The sequence below is a fragment of the Saimiri boliviensis genome, chromosome 6 (genome assembly GCF_048565385.1).
Source record: "Saimiri boliviensis isolate mSaiBol1 chromosome 6, mSaiBol1.pri, whole genome shotgun sequence".
Classification (NCBI taxonomy): domain Eukaryota; kingdom Metazoa; phylum Chordata; class Mammalia; order Primates; family Cebidae; genus Saimiri; species Saimiri boliviensis.
In genome coordinates this window covers 45,169,719-45,184,378 of record NC_133454.1, presented here as the reverse complement: position 1 = coordinate 45,184,378, position 14,660 = coordinate 45,169,719, and the positions used below count along the sequence as shown (strand labels likewise).

General features: G+C 39.8%; 1 protein-coding gene across 1 annotated transcript in view; it reads right to left on the bottom strand.

The window, feature by feature from the left end:
• Positions 1-9,685: 9,685 nt before the first annotated feature.
• The window catches only part of DDX10 (DEAD-box helicase 10), a 791,862-nt gene continuing 786,887 nt past the window's right edge, over positions 9,686-14,660 (bottom strand). The window contains exon 23 of the mRNA XM_074400547.1: positions 9,686-14,307. The gene's annotated coding sequence lies outside the window, so the exon portion shown is untranslated. The remainder of the gene's footprint in view (positions 14,308-14,660) is intronic.

Sequence of the window (14,660 nt, the reverse complement as noted above, 5' to 3'; positions counted from 1 at the left end):
TAAGCAGAAGAAGAGAAAATCAGAGATTCAAGGCACTTGGGGGATTCAACATGCTATTGTTGATATTGATTGAAGATGAAGGAGTCACAAGCAAACCAATATGGGTGTCCTTTAGGAGCTGGGAACAGCCTCTGGCTGACAGCCAGCAAGGAAATGGGGAGTTCAGTGTTACAACTTTAAGAAACTAACTTTTTCCAACAAATGTGAATAAGCTTTGAAGTGGATTCTTCCCCATAGCCTCCAGATAAGAGCCCAGTCTGGCTGTCATCTTGATTTCATCCCTGTGAGACTCTAACCAGAGAAGCTGGTCAAGCCCCACTTCCTCCACCCACCAGACTGCTGACCTACAGAACTATCAGGTATAAATGTGTACTTTTTAAGCTACTAAGTTCATGGTGACTTGTTATGCAGCAATAGGGAACTAACATTGATGCTTGGCACCATTCCTGGCCTCTACCCACTAGATGCCAATATAGCACCCCTCCTTAGCTGTCACAACCAAAAATGTGTCTAACACTGTCAAGAGTCATGGGGGGTCAAGGGACAAGCAAAATCACCCCTGGCTGAGAACTACTGGCCTAAACATACAACTTGTCTCTGTACTGTTAGAAAATGATGGTTCAGAGAAAGAGATGGGTATCTTCTTGAGCCTTACTTGTATCTTATGACAACTTTATTGATTATTTTCTCTGAGTTATTTAATTGAGAAACACTGATGTGGAAAGAAAACATCAGACATTCTCTAAGCAATCAATCTGCAACAAAAGCAAAAAAGATTAAGTCCAGGGATCGATAAAGAGGGTTTGGGGAAGAACAAATAGTGCCAATACAATTTTTGTTTTCCATGGTCAATGAAATTTCATGCAAAGAAAGGGGAAGTGATCTTGCTAGATTTGAGTATAGTTTCTTGGTTTTGTTTTCTATAACACGGAAGTCCACAGCAAGAAAGAAATACTTGGTTTGAGTCACATATTGTTTACATTGGTATATAGTACACAGTGTTCTGGAAGACTGATGGAACACAGTGATGGTGACTTACTCCACATTGGAAGCAGCCATCTCAATTCCTCCTGTTTCTCACATCCTTGTCAAGTAGATATTACTGTATTCATCTTAAGACCCAAGAGACAAAGGCAAATGGCCCCAGGGTTTCATGGTTTTCAATCTTTTTTTTTTTTGAGATGGAGTTTTACTCTGTCGGCCAGGCTGGAGTGCAGTGGTGTGATCTTGGCTTACTGCAACCTTCACCTCCGGACTTCAAGTGATTCTCTTGCCTCAGCCTCCTGAGTAGCTGGGATCACAGGCACCAGCTACCACACCCAGCTAATAATTGTGTTTTTAGTAGAGATGTGGTTCCCCATGTTGGCCAGGCTGGTCTCAAACTCCTGACCTCTGGTGATCCACCTGCCTCAGCCTCCCAAAGTGCTGGGATTACAGGTTTGAGCCACTGCACCCGGCCTCAACCTTTAATATCTTAGAGTCTTTTTTATTGTCTATATATCACTTTATCCTTCAACAAGAAAACAAATGAAGACATGTGAATATGGCTTTAAAATAGCCTGGGAGTTATTAACCACAAAGTATGGCTGACTAGGAAGAAACACATGGGACAGCTTAGATTTCTTCCAGCTCAATCTGTTGCCTTTTCTCTACATCAATTGCTATCAACTATACTTTTTATTACTGTAACAGGACATACAGGGAGTAAAGTCAGAGTGTTTCTGAGGAAGACAAAAGCAACAATAAAGCAGGAGTACTGGCATGTTGAATGGGCACATCTGATGTAATCAAGTGAAACTTTTTTTTTTATTTCACTGTTCCTTCAGATATTGTAAATAATTTTTTTCCAGATGCTAGATGAAAAAAATTAAGTTTTAGTGACTTTTTGAATCACTTTTAGTTAAAAGACAATCCTACAACCCTTTAAATCATAAACACAATGTCAATTCAGTAGACCCTCTAGCCTGACACTCATAAACATTCAAAAATTATTTTCTTTTCTCAAATCTTGGGGTTATTTTAAACAGAAAGCCTGGAGCAGGAAAAGGAGTAATATTTGGCTTCTCTATTTAGCTGGCTTTTATTTCTTTTTCTTTTCCTCCTCTGCTTATCCCTAGATTACTAGTTTCTTATATTTCTGTAGTCAAAGCAAGTAAGAGGAAAATGGTAATGAGGTAAGAATATTTTAGTTAGATTGGTTCTTTACACTCCTGGAGCCTGACAGATGTTTAGATTGACTCAGGATGAGGGACTCTTTCCTTGACCTGTTTATATTCACCTGTTTGCTCAGTTGTCACTGCTCACTATTTCTTTGTCTATTAGGAATCTCTAATTTATTTCAGCTCCTTGTTGCTTAATCCTAAGAGAAAACTTTTGAGAAAGAACATTCAGTACCTACCCAATAACTTTTCTACCTGAGGAAAAGGAGCTGGAAATTTATGCACCAACTCTATCTCATTTATTGCATGCCATTGCTTTCTAAGTACTGAGGAACTATCCCAGCAGCATGTTAGTATCAGTTCCAAGAGTCCATCCCAGTACATTTAGCTGAGGTCATAAGAGAAATGTCCCCATTTCCAAAAATCCTCTCTTTCCAGTCTTAAATTTCTCACTGCTGGGCTAGCACTCTTAAAAGTTCACTTTGAGGCATCTTCTCTCTGATTCTTCCAGGAAAGATTATCCAGTTCTTGCAACTCGTTTGTTAACAATTCCTTGTTTTTTGTTTTCCTGGAATAGGAAAAGTATTTTTTCCAGGGGTTCAAACTGAGTTTTGGCCCAAGTTATTGTCCTAGAAACTGGGGAGGGGGGGAAGTACAGGTAATGCTTAAAGAAGACAAATACCATTTTATGAGGTGTCTGCCTTTGGTAAGTCTTCTATTTTCCAGGCAACAAGCATATGATGTCCTGTAACAATGGGGAGTGAATGATTTCCACATACCTAGAGGTTTGGGGGAGTGTGGAAGAAGTTCAAGGTTCCAAAGCACATCTATCCTCAAATATCCCCTTCTCAGGTCTCGGTCATAATCCTTTTCTACCAAGGCATAAAGTCTCATATTTATCTTCAAGGTTGAGAAGTAAGTCTTTGCAATTTTCTCTCTCACACACCCTCAGGTCCCAGATTTGATTTTCAGCTGGATCTGCTCTGTAGTTACAGTAAATATATTATCCTTCGATGCTGCATTGTCTTTTGAGTTTCACACTGAGCTCTTATTTTATGGTCAGCTGAATGAAAGTTGTCTTTTTTTTTTTTTTCCTTCAATACCACTAAGACAAAAACAATTCCACAGTCTTGATAATTACCATTGCCACCATACTGAAGAAATGCTAGCAATATTGCATAAGCCTATATCCTATTGTAATTCAGTACAAATGATAGTATAATAACCACTACACTACAGAAAAATACCCAGATGAGAGCATTTGTAATTGAGATGCTCAGTATGCCAGGAATTATCAGTGCCATCTTATCACTAGTCGTAATGGGGACCTTTTGTGATCTGGCTGGCAAGTCCTAGAATCCCATCATGAGGGTATTCTTCCTTGGACTTTTTCTAGCACCAGTTGTCTTAGTTTAGGTTCACCCAGAATAAGACCCTGAGGCAGGGAAAGGAATAAAAATACTTTGTTTGGAAGTGGTATGGAATACCAGTAGGAGAGTGAGAAAGTGAAAGTGACACAGGGAAGAAAAGACAGCCAATAAAAGGTATGCTACTAAGACAGCTACCATGAGAGTTTATACTCACAGGGACATTTTGGGAAATAGTGCCAAATACATGCCTCAGGGACATTCCAGATTAGAAACAAGGGAGCTGTGATATGTGTAGATGTGTAAGTGCACTTCAGTCTTACCTCACTTCCATCTAGGTTTAAGACTGCTCCAAGGAGAATCTAATTCCCTGACAATCTGACGTACTTTAACCACAGGCAGAGTGACCTCCTCTAGTTCCAGAAAAAGGCCTTTGAAGTCTATAGTAGCACACTGAAATAGAAGGGCTTAAGAGATATAGATGAAACACTGACAACATTTGTTACGAGTTCCTCCATGTGGCTTACATTTGCTCTATGGAAAACGTTCATGTACCTTTGCTCTGAATGGACTTAAATAATTCAGATCAATGCAATTACAGCAACTGTCTCCTGATTCTGCCACCAACGCAACCTATCTGACTTTTGTCATCTAGGTTTTCTGCATGAGAATGAAACCCAGGTAAACAGCACCCCTCTCTAGCAACTGCAGTAACACACACATGCAACATATATACATATGTATGCCATGTATTTGGCACCATTTCCCAAAATTTCCCTTTGAGCATAAACTCTCATGGTAGCTGGATTAGTAGTATACCTTTTAATGGCTGTGTTGTCCTCCCTGTATCACTTTCTCACTCCCTTGCTGGTATTCTATACAACTTCCAAGCAATCTATATATGTATATAACTCCAAAGGGCCATATAATAATCTGTACCATTTGGCATGATGCAAAAGAAAGGGTAGAAACTTTTATTTCTTTTAGAGGTTGCAGAAAGATTTATTTTAGGTGTATACCTGCCCAGCTCAGACTGATGTCCAAAATGGCAGAGCGTTAGACAAAGGAGACAGGCTTTCTTTTATACTTTCCAGAGAGTGAAAATACAAAGCAGGACGTTTTACAGAAATGGGCATAAAGGCAGTTCATCACCCTGACATGTCTTGTGGCATGTCTTATATCTTGAAAAACATGTTTGTAACTTACCTGTGTGGCTGCCTTGCAGGTGTTCCACAAGGAAAACAGGGACTTACAGAACTTCTTTAAAAAAATATTTTATTGCATTTTGATTCTGGGGTACATGTGCAGAAGATGCACAATTGTTGCATAGGTACCTACATGGCAGTGTGGTTTGCTGCCTGCATCCTCCTGTCACCTATATCTGGCATTTCTCCCCACGTTATCCCTCTCCAACCTCCCTTCCCCACCCCACTATCCCTCCCCTATTCACCCCCAACAAACCCCAGTGTGTGATGCTCCCATCCCTGTGTCCATGTATTCTCATTCTTCAACACCCGCCTATGAGTGAGGACATGCGGCGTTTGATTTTCTGTTCTCGTGTCAGTTTGCTGAGAATGATGGTTTCCAGATACATCCATGTCCCTGCAAAGGACACAAACTCATCATTTTTTAAGGCTGCATAGTATTCCATGCTGTATATGTGCCACATTTTCTTTGTCCAGTCTATTGTTGATGGACATTTGGGTTGGTTCCAGGTCTTTGCTATTGTAAACAGTGCCACAATAAACATACATGTACATGTATCTTTACAATGGAATGATTTATAATCCTTTGGATATATACCCAGTAATGGGATTCCTGGGTTAAATGGAATTTCTATTTCTAGGTCCTTGAGGAATCGCCACTCTGTCGACAATGGTTGAACTAATTTACACTCCCCCCAACAGTATAAAAGTGTTCTTATTTCTCCACATCCTCTCCAGCATCTGCTGTCTCCTAATTTTTAAAGGACTGCCATTCTAATTGGCATTGAGATGGTACCTCAATGTGGTTTTAATTTGCATTTCTCTAATGACCAGTGATGATGAGCATTTTTTCATATGTTTGTTGGCCAGTGATTATGAGCATTTTTTCATGTTTTCTTTTGAAAAGTGTCTGTTCATATCCTTAGCCCAGTTTTGAATGGGTTTGTTTGTTTGTTTCTTGTAAATCTGTTTTAGTTCTTTGTAGATTCTGGATATCAGCCCTTAGGTAGATTGCAAAACTTTTTTCCCATTCTGTTGGTTCCTGGTTCACTCTAATGATTGTTTCTTTGGCTATGAAGAAGCTCTGAAGTTTAATTAGATCCAATTTGTCTATTTTGGCTTTTATTGCCAATGCTTTTGGTGTTTTAGTCATGAATTACTTGCCTATGTCCTGAATGGTTTTGCCTAGGTTTTCTTCTATGGTTTTTATGGGGTTACGCCTTATGTTTAAGTCTTCAATCCATCTGGAGTCAATTTTAGTGTAAGGTGTCAGGAAGGGGTCCAGTTTCTGCTTTCTGCACACGGCTAGCCAGTTTTCCCAACACCATTTATTAAACAGGGAATCTTTTCCCCATTGTTTGTTTTTGTCAGGTTTGTCAAAGATCAGATTGTTGCAGATGTGTGGCATTGCCTCTAAGGCCTCTGTTCTGTTCCATTAGTCTATGTCTCTGTTTTGATACCAGTACCATGCTGTTTTGATTACTGTAGCGGTGTAGTATAGTTTGAAGTCAGGTAGCTTGATGCCTCCAGCTTTGCTCTTTTTGCTTAGAATGATCTTGGCTTTGTGGGCTCTCTTTAGGTTCCATATGAAGTTTAAGGTTTTTTTTTTTCCAATTATGTGAAGAGGTTATTAGGTAGGTTGATGTGGCTAGCAATGAATCTATAAATTACTTTGGGCAGTATGGCCATTTTCACAATATTGACTCTTCATGAACATGGAATGTTTTCCATCTGTTTGTGTTCTCTCTTATTTCCTTGAGCAGTGGTTTGTAGTTCTCCTTGAAGAGATTCTTTACTTCCTTTGTTAGTCGTATCCCTATATATTTTATTTTTTTTGTAGCAGTTGTGAATGGCAGTTTGTTCTTGATTTGGCTCTCTTTAAGTCTGTTATTGATGTATGATGCTTGTGATTTCTGCACAATATAATACTTGTGATTTCTGCACAATGATTTTGTATCCTGAGACTTTGCTGAAGTTGCTTATCAGTTTCAGGAGATTTTGGGCTGAGATAATTGGGTCTTCTAAATACACAATCATGTTGTCTGCAAATAGAGAAAATTTGACTTCCTCCTTTTCTAATTGAATACGCTTTTTCTTGCCTGATTGCTCTGGCTAGAACTTCCAATACTATATTGAATAGGAGTGGTGAGAGAGAGCATCCTTGTCTTGTGCCAGATTTCAAAAGGAATGCTTCCAGTTTTTGCCTATTCAGTACAATATTGGCTGTAGGTTTGTCATAAATAGCTTTTATTGTTTTGAGATACATTCAGTTGATACCTAGTTTATTGAGAGTTTTTAGCATAAAGGACTGTTGAAATTTTTTGAAGACTTTTCTCCATCTATTGAGATAATCATGTGGTTTTTGTCTTTGGTTCTGTTTATGTGGTGAATTATATTTATAGACTTGCGTATGTTGAACCAGCCTTTCATCCCCAGGATGAAGCCTACTTGATCGTGATGGATAAGCTTTTTGATGTGCTATTGCAATCTGTTTGCCAGTATTTTATTGAAGATTTTTGCATCTATGTTCACCATGGATATTGCCCTGATGTTTTCTTTTTTGTTAAATCTCTGCCAGGTTTTGGTATCATGATGATGTTGGTCTTATAAAATGATTTAAGAAGGATTCCCTCTTTTTGGATTGTTTGGAGTATTTACAGAAGGAGTGATACCAGCTCTTCTTTGTATGTCTGGTAGAATTCAGCTGTGAACCCACCTGGACTTGGGTTTTTTTTTTTTTTTTTTTTTTTTTTTTTTTTTTTTTTGGTTCGTAGGCTATTAAATGCTGCTTCAACTTCAGCCCTTATTGGTCTATTCAGGGTTTCAACTTCTTCCTGTTCTTCCTGGTTTAGGCTTGGGAGGGTGCAAGTGTCCAGGAGTTTATCCATTTCTTCCAGGTTTACTGGTTTCTGTGCAAAGAGTTGTGTGTAGTAATCTCTGATGGTAGTTTGTATTTCTGTGGAATTGGTGGTGATATCCCCTTTATCATTTTTTATTGCCTCTACTTGATTCTTCTCTCTTTTTTTATTAATCTGGCTAGTGGTCTATTTTGTTGATCTTTTCAAAGAACTTGCTCCTGGATTTATTGATTTTTTTGTGTCTCTATTTCCTTCAGTCCTGCTCTGATCTATTTCTTGTTTTCTGCTAGCTTTTGACGTTTTTGATCTTGCTCCTCTAGCTCTTTCAAATTTGATGATAGCATATCAATTTTAGATCTTTCCTTGCTTCTCATGTGGACACTTATTGCTATAAATTTTCCTCTAGACACTGCTTTAGATGTGTCCCAGAAATTCTGGTACATTGTGCCTTTGTTGTCATTGGTTTCAAAGAACATCTTTATTTCTGCCTTCATTTCATTGTTTATCCAATCAACATTCAAGAGTCAGTTGTTCGCTTTCCATGAAGTTGTGTGGTTCTGAGTTAGTTTTTTAATGCTGAGTTCTAATTTGATTGCACCGTGGTCTGAGAGTCTGTTGTGATTTACTTCCAATTATATGGTCAATTTTAGAGTAGGTGTGATGTGGTGCTGAGAATAATGTATATTCTATGGCAGGCATCCCCAAACTTTTTACACAGGGGGCCAGTTCACTGTCCCTCAGACTGTTGGAGGGCCACCACATACTGTGCTCCTCTCACTGACCACCAATGAAAGAGGTGCCCCTTCCTGAAGTGTGGTGGAGGGCCAGATAAATGGCCTCAAGGGGCCACATGCGGCCCACGGGCTGTAGTTTGGGGATGCCTGTTCTATGGATTTGGAGTGGAGTTCTGTAGATGTCTATTATGTTTGCTTGGTCCAGATCTGAGTTTAAGTTCTGGATATCCTTGTTAATTTTCTGTCTCGTTGATTTATCTAATATTGACAGTGGAGTGTTAAAGTCTTCCAGTATTATTGTGTGGGAGTCTAAGTCTCTTTGTAGGTCATTAGGAACTTGCTTTATGTATCTGGGTGCTCCTGTATTGTGTACACATATATTTAGGATCATTAGCTTTTCTTGTTGCATTGATCTTTTTACCATTGTGTAATACTCTTGTCTCTTTTGATGTTGGTTTAAAGTCTATTTTATCAGAGACTAGGATTGCAGCTCCTGCTTTTTTTGCTCTCCATTTGCTTAGTAAATCTTCCTCCATCCCTTTATTTTGAGCATATGTGTGTCCTTGCATGTGAGATGGGTTTCCTGAATATAGCACACCTATGAGATTTGACTTTTTATCCAATTTGCCAGTCTGTGTCTTTTGATTGGGGCATTTAGCCCATTTACATTTAAGGTTCATATTGTTATGTGTGAATTTGATCCTGCCATTTTGATTCTAGCTGGCTCTTTTGCCCATTAGTTGACACAGTTTCTTCATTCTGTCAATGTTTTTTACTCTTTGGAGTGGCTGGTACTGGTTGTTCCTTTCTATGTTTAGTGTTGCTTTCAGGAGCTCTCATAAGGCAGGCCTGGTGGTGAAGAAATGCCTGAGCAATTGCTTGTTTGTAAAGGACTTTATTTCTCCTTCACTTATGAAGCTTAGTTTGGCTAGATATGAAATTCTAGGTTGAAAGGTGTTTTCTTTAAGGATGTTGAATATGCTGGTAGGGTTTCTGCTGAGATCTACTGTGAGTCTGATGGGCTTCCTTTTGTGGGTAACCCGACCTTTCTCTCTGGCTGCCCTTAGCATTTTTTCTTTAATTTAACCCTGGTGAATCTCATGATTGTGTGCTTTGGGGTTGTTCTTCCTGAGGTATATCTCTGTGCAGTTCTCTGTATTTCCTGGACTTGAATGTTGGCCTGCCTTGCTAGGTTGGGGAAGTTTTCCTGGATAATATCTTGAAGAGTGTTTTCCAGCTTGGATTCATTCTCTCCATCACACTGAGGTACACCTATCAAACATAGATTAGGTCTTTTCACATAATCCCATATTTCTTGGAGGCTTTGTTCATTTATTTTTACTCTTTTTCTCTAATCTTGCCTTCTCATTTTTTTTTTTTTTTTTTTTTTTTTTTTTTTTTTTTTTTTTTTGAGATGGAGTTTCGCTCTTGTTGCCCAGGCTGGAGTGCAATGGCGCGATCTCGGCTCACCGCAACCTCCGCCTCCTGGGTTCAGGCAATTCTCCTGCCTCAGCCTCCTGAGTAGCTGGGATTACAGGCACACGCCACCATGCCCAGCTAATTTTTAGTATTTTTAGTAGAGGCGGGGTTTCACCATGTTGACCAGGATGGTCTCGATCTCTTGACCTCGTGATCCACCCGTCTCGGCCTCCCAAAGTGCTGGGATTACAGGCTTGAGCCACCGCGCCCGGCCCGCCTTCTCATTTTATTCCGTTGAGTTGATCTTCAGTCTCTGATATCCTTCCTTCTGCTTGGTCAATTCGGCTATTGAAACTCGTGTATGCTTTGTAAAGTTCTCATGTTGTGTTTTTCAGCTCCATTAAGTCATTTTTATTCTTCTCTAGGCTGTTTATTCTCACTAGCATTTCACCAAACCTTTTTTCATGTTTTTTAGTTTCTTTGCTTTGGGTTAGAACATGTTCTTTTAGCTCAGAGAGGTTTGTTATTACCCACTTTCTGAAGCCTGTTTCTGTCAATTCATCAGATTCATTCTCCATCCAGCTTGTTCCCTTGCTGGTGAGGAGTTGTGATTCCTTGGAAGAGGAGAGGCATTCTAGTTTTGCCTGTTTTCATCCTTTTTGTGCTGTTTCCTTCCCATCTTTGTGGATTTATCCACCTGTCGTCTTTGTAGTTGGTGACTTTCAGATAGGGTCTCTGAGTGGATGTCCTTTTTGTTGATCATGAAGTTATTTGTTTTTTAGTTTTCCTTCTAACAGGCCCCTCTGCTGTAGGCCTGCTGAGGTCCACTCCAGGCCCTGCTTGCCTGGGGATCACCTGCAGTGGCTGCAGAACAGTAAGGGTTGCTGCCAGTTTTTTCTTTTGTTATCTTTGTCCCAGAAGGATACCCACCAGATGTCAGCCTGAGCTCTCCTGTATCAGCTGACTCTTTTTGGATACACAGGGGTCAGGGAGTTGTTTGAGAAGACAGTCTGTCCCTTATAGGAGATCAAGTGCTGAGCTGTGAGCTCCATTGTTCTGTTCAGAACTACTGAGCAAGTATGTTTAAGTCTGCTGCAGTGGAAGTTATAAAGCCCCACCTTCCCAGGACAAAGCACCTGGGAAGAAAATGCAGTTATAAGTTCCTGATCTGCCCTGCCCAGCAAGAAGGTAGCCTAGTCACAGTCTGCCAGCAGATATGTTGCTGAGCTGCTGCGGGCTCTGCCCAGTTGCTGTGTGAACTTCCTTGAGGTTTTGTTTATAGAGGTATAGTTAGAATGGCCTCTGTAATGGCAGATGCCCTTTCCCCAACAGAGCTGGACTGTTCTGGGTCCAGCTGTGCTTGCTATGAAACTCTCAATCCAGAGTATTTCAGATAGACCAGTGGTCTTTGTGGGGGTGGGACCCATCTGGCTCCCTGTTTCAGCCCCTTTTATTTCAGTTGAATGGGCAGCTCTGTCTCCCAGGCATTCCAGGTGCCAGTTGAAATGGCTGCCCAGATTTGTGTAAGTTTTTGTGTGGGGACCCGCTGCACCAGCTGAAACAGCTGTGCTGGAAACTCATGGCACTTTTTAGCACTGGAATGTCCTGGTCTGTGGGCAGTAATAACTTGTTTGGAAATAGGGAGTTCACTCACCCTCTGCATTGTTCTTGCTGGGAACTGTACTCCAGAGCTGTTCCTATTCAGCCGTCTTGGATCCCTCCCCCAAAGAACTCTTCTGGTAGAAACTCTTTATACAGTAACAGCCAGCTCCTAGGAAATCTTTTCACCAATCTGCCCACCTCTCCCTATGTGGCTCTTCTTTTAGATCTTTGATATGGTTGAGTGACCAAGAATCATGAAGGCGTTTACTAAAAATTTGTTATAAATTATACAGAAATATGAGGATTGTTCTCACACTTTCACTGGTATTTGACATCTTTCAATTCCACCCCTCCATGGAAATGAAGGCAGCACAACTTCTAGTTAATATCCTTTTATAGTAGCAATTGATACTATAGCTTCAATCAACACTTTCCTAGGGACAAAGGCTTTGCAGCTTTAAGAAAATGTGGAATTTTCTCAAAGAGTGATTTCACAAAAGATGGCAATGAGAGTCAGAGATGACAGATGTCACTATTTACAGAATATCAAGTACTTTTCGTGCTTTTCCTTTTAATCTTTACAGCAACTCTATGACCTAGGTTTGGTTATTCCCATTAGTGTGGAAGAAACAGGCTCATAGACTTACCTAAAGTACACATTGTTCATAATTGGCTGGGTCCAGACTAAAATGCTTTAGTGTCTGACTCAAAAACTCACTATTATTCCATTATACCAGGAAGAGGTACCACAGACTCTAAATGCTGCTAGGGACAAGCAAGAGAAAATCATTTGTATGACATATATGACAAGGTATAAGGGAGGAAACTGGGGAAAGCATGGCTTGGTGCTGACCATGCAAAACAAAACAACATGGCCTTGAGTAGGATAGGGTCCCATGTGCCCCTAGTTTGTTAATTCAGACCAACATCCAGCTAGTGGATTCGAAGCCAAACAAACTTAGGTATGGACTCTAGCTGAGCCACTACTAATTCTGAAAACTTGAGATGAATCACTTTACTCTCTGTAAGACTCAGTTACTACCTCTGTAATGTGGAGATAACCAATTTCTCCTTTAGAGTATAATGTGAAGCTCTTAAAATGTGGAAATTTTCTAGCATACAGAACGCACTGTGCAAATGGAAATTCTTAAATTCTGCAATGTATAGTGGAATTTCAATCTTGGCCCCTCTTCATTTCTCCAAACCTCTATTCCTCATGATTTTATAGCATAAAAAGAAGTAGGTGATGAAGAATATTTAGAGTACACAGAGTTTCTACACAGTATTCATGGATTATTTCAAATTATGGAATTATGACATCAGAGCTGACTGACATAAAATCGGCTATTGCCTGACTCCAAATGTGAATGGTCAGAGGAATTCTATGTGGAAGAAGAGAGGCCACTGCACACTCAGCTGTGATGGTTGCATGAGAACAGGAAACATAGGTTAGTTCTGACTCTATTCTAATGCCAGTTGATCTATATTATTGGAAACACAGATATATTTTGGGTCAAAATAAATTTATGATTATTAACAGCAAAATTAAACCAAACATTAAAAAGGACATGTATCCTAACAGACAATCTAAGTTATATTATTGTTGTGTCATACGATGCACTTTGGCATGATGGTGCTGACTTATAAGTAATATTCAATTATAATACATTAATTCTTAGGAATTTAAACAGATAATCTGAAGGAGCTGACTTCTCTCCTTTTTTTAATGAGAGAATAAAGCAAACTCTTGGGATTATGGTGGTATCAGATCTTACAAAAACACATCTTGCTCTTAGATTTGAGCCCAGGAAGGGCACTGAAATATGAGACACTGTAATCCATTATCTAAATCGGATACTATGTCAATAGAAGTTGATTTGTTTCCCATAACATTAACACAGTTCAATGTCATCTCTCTATCTGTCATTCTTTGTTAATAATAGCAAGTTGCCATTAAGTTCTCTAGGGCTAAGAATTAATTCATTAGAAGCAAAATCTGTGGAGAAGTTAAGAAGCCTAATGTCCTTTCCAGACCCCACAGTAAATTGCCACTCCAGTGGTGATGGGCCAGAAGGCATCTCTAGCTTCAGTAATGAAAGACATAGAGAAGGAGGAGAATAGCAATCTGTGGACCCTAATTACCTAATAACCTGTTCATACCTCTATTACAACAGTTACCACACTCCTGAAATTATTCATCTGTATGTACAACTCCTTCCTTGCTGAGCAAGGCCCTGGATGGCAGGCATTACGTTTGATTCCTCTCTGTACTGTCTAGAGTAACCGCATCCTAAATAAAAGCCCCACACATGCCCAATTCCATTAGTAGCTTTTAGTCTCCTTCAAAAATTGTGCATTCAAAGAATTCAGCAGATGGGTTTCAGTTTTACTTTTTCCATGCCCTCTGGTTCATCTTTCTGTAAAAGTGCTGATGAGAATCAAAGTGGTCAAAAGAGGAAGCAGGAGCAGTTGGCAGAGGCAGCAACCCCAAAGAGCTGGGGTGTGGACATGTATCTGAGAGCCCTTATTAACATGTCCTTATCCTAAACCCCAGCCTAGAGAAAGAATAAAAGTCAAGGGAGATACCAATAGAAAACAGAAAGGGAACAGATATGCTCCTAGCAACTACGATCACATGCAGCATTTGCAAACATGATTCCACTTAATTCTTATAACACCCTGTGGGACAGAAAATTATCTCCATTTCATAGTTGAAGAAAATGAGGGATTAAAAAATTCTTCTAAGGGCATATGCACACAAATATACCTGATGAAGCCGGGATTTAAACGTTATTCTGCCTGTCTGAAAATCCTTCTCTTTCCATTAATCCAGGGTGCCTTTCTGACACACACTGAGTGACAGTTCATTGAATTTATGGATAGTCTTCATTGGCCAGGCCTCTGGCACAAGCAGTGGCTATGTCTTCAGTCATCTGGATCAGTTGAGCACCTACAGCCAGAAGCTCAAGGGTTAGAAAGGGAAGAGTTAGTATGAACTAAGTATACAATCACTAGAACCCAATTCAAGATTATGGCTGCTGTATTTTCAATGATCCAGCACCCAATAAGTGAATTACAGTCAATTTTATGTAATACACAAAATTCCTCTTAATAGTTTCCATTCCAATAAAACATACTAGATGCTTTACCAGGTCTTTTATAATTGGTGTCTATTTCTTTTCAAGTCAGTTGTCAAAAAAATCTCATAGTCCAGGCGTGGTGGCTCATATCTGTAATCCCAACACTTTGGGGGACAGTGAGGGATCAGATCTCTTGGGGCCAGGAGTCTGAGACAAGCCTGGCCAACATGGTGAAA